Genomic DNA, 6000 nt, shown 5'->3' on the forward strand with positions numbered 1-6000 from the left:
GAGTGTGCAAATGTAGATTTCATTACTGGCTTCCTGCCAAAAACCTCCTCAGGGAAAAATCTGTATCATCTTAATCTGTTACCTTTCATTACTTCCTTCATACCCATCTTCTCCCCTCACAATTTTCTCTCTTTCTAAAGAAGCTGATATATTTTTGTCTGAAATCAGTATATAATACTGATATATAATATACCACTGAGGCATCTCCAAAATGTTGATGTGCATGTGTGGGGGATTCTTTTCCAGACACAGAATTGAGAAGGGTTTATTGCATCTCTTATCCAGCCTGTTTAGAAATCTTATAAACTTATGATTTTTAACGTCTTATTTAATTTTGTTGCAAAGTTTGGCTTTTCCAGTATCCAAATGGTGCCTATGAGTTCATGTACATTTATTTGTGTGCCTGCATATAAATACAATATCTTATAGGGGTTTCTCATAAAGCTTTTTTCACTGTTTCTTATTTATGCCCAGATCTCAAATCTGTCAAATCAGAATTGGGATTGAATAGAACACTTTGCCCTGTGTGCACTGGTCTCTTTCCTCAGGCTCTCCTAAATGTGAATTTTCAAAAATTTTTTGTGTGATTTTCCAGCAAGGTTCCCTGTATGGAATGTAGTATTTTTGATGAGAGCACTTCCCTGTGAGAGGAGATTTCAGTCCTGTTAAATATTGATCTAAAATTTAAAGCTTGTTACAGCATTCATCAATCCAGTTTCTACCAAAACTTCTGGGATATGTATAGTTCATCTAGACAGAGATAGGCAAACACTTTGGCTGTTGCCTCCTTCAGGTGTTAGGAACAGAAAATTACTTTGCCAGTGGAAAAAAATGAAGTGTCCTTATCAAACACTCTCAGCAGATGTCTTCTCTATTGAAGAGTTTTCTCAGGCTGACAGAATGCCAATATCTGCTGCTACCCTGGTGGGCCAGCTCTGTAAATCACTGATTTGTTGGATGTGTGAGAGAAAAGAGCACAAAGCTTTGGTTCTTTAATCTGGTACCTGACTGAATCTGGTCTACTGGCAGCATCTTAACACAGGAGAAAAGGGTTTTGTCATCACACCTGGCACTGGTTTGGGGAGAGGTCTCCCCTTGGTAAATTTTGAACCTGGGTGGATTTCAACATTTGTCAGGAATGCAGAAGTCACTGAGCTCTACAGATTTTGTAAAAATGTATGACCAGTAGAGGAAAGAGAAACTCTAGGGGAAGCTAAAGACTGTTCTGAAGACACTGAAGTTGATCAGATGTAAGATAAAAATGCACAGACAGCAGGCTTCTAAAATCCTGAGCCTACTTTGTCATTTTCCAATAATAGACACTTGTCCATAAGTGCTGTGCAGGTAAAGCACCATTTCCAAGTTCTGCTTATACTCCCACAGAGCTGGCCTGAAGAGAGAGATTTCTCTAACGAGAGCAGGAAGGCAAGTTCCAGATTATTTCTTTGCCATGGCACTCTGTGTTCTTGATGTCAAGAGAAGCAGCAATTTCAGATGAATCTGCTGGAAATGTTAGCATGCTGTTTGCATCAAGAAATGATACCTGCATCTCCCTGGTGGGTGTTATTAGCAATGAGCATGGCCCCTTCACAGATGTGAAACAAACTTTGGAAAGGCTCCCCTGCACCCTCACTGGAAATTCTGATCTAATTCCAACATATAATACCTGTTGGGAAGCTCTACCAGAGCATAATTCCTCTGTGATTTTACTGACCACTGAAACTAAGAGTCAAGTGAAGAAATGTCAATCCAAAGTAAGAATGGCTGGAGGAGAACCTTTTTAATAATTTAAGTTTTACAGACTTTCACAAAAAGCAGTGAAAGGAATGTCATCCTTAGGATTCTGATGAAATTCCAGACTCTGGAATATATTTATATACATATATTGACTCTGAACTCCACCTGCAGTTTCTATAAAAAAAGCTGTTCTGTTTCCAGCTGCAGCCTGCTGTGCAGTGATGCTGCTCAGTGTCAAACAGGTGCTGGAGCTCATCTGAGAGTGAAATGATAATATAATTTATGTAATTTATATAATTTATACTTTGCTTTGTTGCATATTTCAAAGCCCCTTCAAGATTGCTCTGGATAAAATGCACAACAGGAAACGAGATACTATTTGAGGAGATTTTTATGAGCCTGGCTGATTATTTAACTTTTTGGGGCTGCTAAATTGTTATGCTTACTTGTGGGTTTTGCCAAAACTGAAAACATAAATGCACGAGGTCAGTGTATGCATACAACAATCAGGTTTCCTTAAGCTCAGGTCAGCTCTCCTTGTAGGGGCAGATCAGCAGAAAGGTCCTGCTGATGGAACAGAGTCTGTGCTGCTCACTGGGGAGCAGAAAGGTCCTGCTGATGGAACAGAGTCTGTGCTGCTCACTGGGGAGCAGAAAGGTCCTGCTGATGGAACAGAGTCTGTGCTGCTCACTGGGGAGCAGTTGCTGAGTCCTGTTTGCTGCTCAGGTGTGCATGGGCTCTGAAAGGATGTGCTCCCATGGCACAGGTGCCTTCAGGGGAAAACCTTTCATGCTCTGTTTTGGGAAGAGTCAGTGAAAAAGAGGTTACCTGCAGCTGGCTGATGCCAAGGGTGTGCCATCCTCCACCTGTTTTTGTAAATGAGGCATTACCCAGGGTCTGTCATTCTGTAGGCTGTGGTCAGGGGCTGCTCTGCATGGTGGGTAGGCTCTTTGGCTTTGCCAGGTTTTTTTTACAATTTTTAAAGGATTTCTCTTCAGGAATCCAGTTAGTAATGCATTTATGGTGCAGCAGAGTTAAGAGGTTTGCTTTGCTTTCTCTTTAATGGAGTGTTCCCTGTTCTGTTCCCTGTTCTGTAGATCTATGAATTACACACTACTCCTAACACAGCAATGCAGGACTTCCAACATCTGTAACCTGAATTTTGGCTTCATACTGGAGGTGAAATATTACAGATTGCATTAAATTCTTGTGTGTAACTCAGGTTTTCCTGGTTCCCTACACTGATAATGATTTCCTCTGATTCTTCTCAATTAATCTGGCTCACATGATGATCAGAAGGGTAATATAAATTATTTACTTATGACCATCCTCAATGTTTGTATTTTTAGTCATGAGATTGTCAGCTGTGATTAGATCCCACTGCCATAATGCAAGTGTGTGTACAGTGAGAGATGACCCTTTTACTGAAATGAGCTGGGCAAAGTGCTTTGACAGTGAAAGGAAAAGTCTTGTCTCCCTGATCCTCACCAGAACCTCAGCTATGTTCCTAGATCCACTTGGATGCCATCAAGCCTTCAGTACAGGAGCACCTTTGAAGTGGTTGTATTTAATTTGCATCTTGACTCTGATTCTTGAAGGTGCATTCTTACTGTTTATAAACCAGACAGCAGATTCTTAGGCTAACCTTTACACTAGGAAATGCTGAAAGTTTTCTTTTTCTTTATAAATCCCAAACTATAATTGAATGTAGAACTGTTTGAAGTGACTGGAAGGCTGAATTTAATCAGGGCTTTAATGTTTGTTATTGATGTTATTTATGAATATAAGTCTCACTCGTTCCTAGAAGTAATTCATATTCTGCTAATGCTTGTATGAGAAACCACTGTGTGTGTTGGGGTGGGGAGGGGGAGAGTAAATGATTTGAGGAGAACTCCTGGCACTCTGAGATGTGACTCAGAAATGACAGCTTGAGCCTGCAGGTGATGATTTAGCGTTAAGTAACTTGAGGGAAGGAATATTTTCCAGTTTGCCTTGGGCACTGAGAACCTTTGTGCTTAATGTGTCTTAGAAATTTTCTCTGCAGACTTTTTAAAGCTGTGAGGACTTCCTAGGGGCTTCAGTTCCTTATCCTTGCTAGTCATTCCTGCCTTGAGGTAAACAGTGCCTGAACGCTCCTGGAGCTGTGAGGAATAATTCCCCTTTGATCAGGCATAGCCTGAGCCAGGTGCTGCTGCTGTTCTTCCACTGATTTTTTCTAAATTGGGCTGCAAACTGAGAGAGGTACCTGCAGTTTGATCATTTGTAATTTATTACAAACTTGTCATAGCACAGGGGACCGTGACTAGAAGCTCTCCAAATGAGAGCAGTGTCAAATGAAGTTCAAAATTCACATCAGTGACCACACTGAGCTTTGATTTTCTCTCGCCTCACATTCTCTTTTGCATCTAATTAAGATCCAAGTCAGCAGTGTCCAGGTCAGGAGCTGTCCTGCTTTCTGCACACAGCAGAGCTGCCAGCCACCTCAGGGGGGAAAATGAATTCCCCAGGTGTTTGTTCCACTGTGGTGTCTGAGATATTGCTGCCAGTGTCAATATGCCATCTTGGAATCCAGGCTGTTCATTTGGGAGCCCTGTGCCTGTAAAGCTCTTTCATTTTGAAAGGCTACAGGCAGTGAGGAACTTACCACACTGTCACCTGTAGCCTGGTCACTGGCACCACAAATCCCTGCTCTATTCACTGCTTGCCTATTTATCCAGGCAGGAGCATGTTGATTAATATTTTGCCTCTTGGAGGCATTTCTTTGAGAAGTTTCATAGCCTTATCTTTTATAAATTTTGCAAATGACATCCTAAGGAAATATGAGTGGATTAGTGAGAGCTGCCATAATCGATAATCGTGTCAAACTATGACATCTTAAAGAAGTGAGTGAAGGAAATGTGTAGAACTTGGGACCTTCAGCCAAGCAAGATGGCCCTTAGTTTCCATCTGAGCTGTTTTAGTTTTTAACTTTAGCAGGTAACCACTTGGATGGTGATATTCTGCCTGCTTCAAAGTGATGTATTTCATGATGCAGGGAGTCAGTCCACCAAAATGGCATTGTGGTGGACTTCCCCTTGTGATGATCTTCCCCCTGTGGAAGATATGAATTTGAGTAAAAAATCCTGACTTATTCATCTAGAGGTTCCTCTCTTATGATTCCAATATAGCTGTTAATCACTTGTTAATGTGTTATAAATGCTTAAAGGTGAATGAGTGATTTTTCTGAAGGGAGCTGTATCTAGCAGTGTCTTTGTCAGTCCAGAGAAGGATCTTGTGTATATCTAGGGGAAGCACTCCCTCTTACTGTCATTATATCAAGATGTGCTGTGGTAGTTTGTCTCCAGATCCCAGGAATATCACGAATTTCCTATTCTTTCACTGCTGGAGCAGAGGAAGTGTTTCTGTTTCTCCAGGAGAGGGTGTCCCATCACTGTGTGCCAGAAGGATCTCACACATAGGCTTACACACACTTTGGTCTGCTTTTTCCAAAGCCAAAACCAGCTTGGAGAAATGCAAAGAGGGTAAATAAAAAAAGAATAGAAAGATTAACATGTTAGAAAAGGTTGATGGAAAGACTACATGTGTCTCACTTTCAGGATTATTGCTATTGACAAATCCTGCTGTTGAGCATAGAACTTAGTTCAAGTGTCCTGAGGGAATTGTACCTATCACAATCCTTTTTCCTTTTCTGTAACAGTCTATCTTATATGTGGTGTTTCATTCATTCCTTAACCAAATGCAGCACCTAATTTGTGGGCCATATTTCTGTCATTGTCAGATTTTGTTTTCAGAAACAAGGTGTGTTCGTTACAGCAGCTGCAGTATTATAAAAACCTGTGCTGTGAAGTGCCTGTATCTGATTCTAGCTCCTCCTCAACGAGAATGCACTGTGCCTCTTTCCCTATTTTCTCTTCAAACAGTGACTCCTTATGCAAATGCATGGCAGCTTTAATGGGAATTTGTATGGGGCTGTAGAAGTCAGGCTGTCTGATGGTTGTGGAATGAATGTGTGCAAAATTTGTTTGGGACTTCAAGTTCTTTGCTATAGTTTTGGTTGTTATTGTTTTCCAAAACCCTGGCAGCTGAAGAAGGAGAAAAAGAATAAGCAGAGAGAGGATCAATAACAGGAAAATTAACTCCTAATATAAAATGACAGCTTGACAGCAAACATATTCAGCATGAATTGCAAATACAGCAAAGTCTGGGAACCCTAATCTCATACTTTTCCCCTTTGATTCTGTGCAATTCTTCTACAGATAATCT

Source organism: Poecile atricapillus, chromosome 8 (assembly GCF_030490865.1).
Source record: "Poecile atricapillus isolate bPoeAtr1 chromosome 8, bPoeAtr1.hap1, whole genome shotgun sequence".
Lineage (NCBI taxonomy): Eukaryota > Metazoa > Chordata > Aves > Passeriformes > Paridae > Poecile > Poecile atricapillus.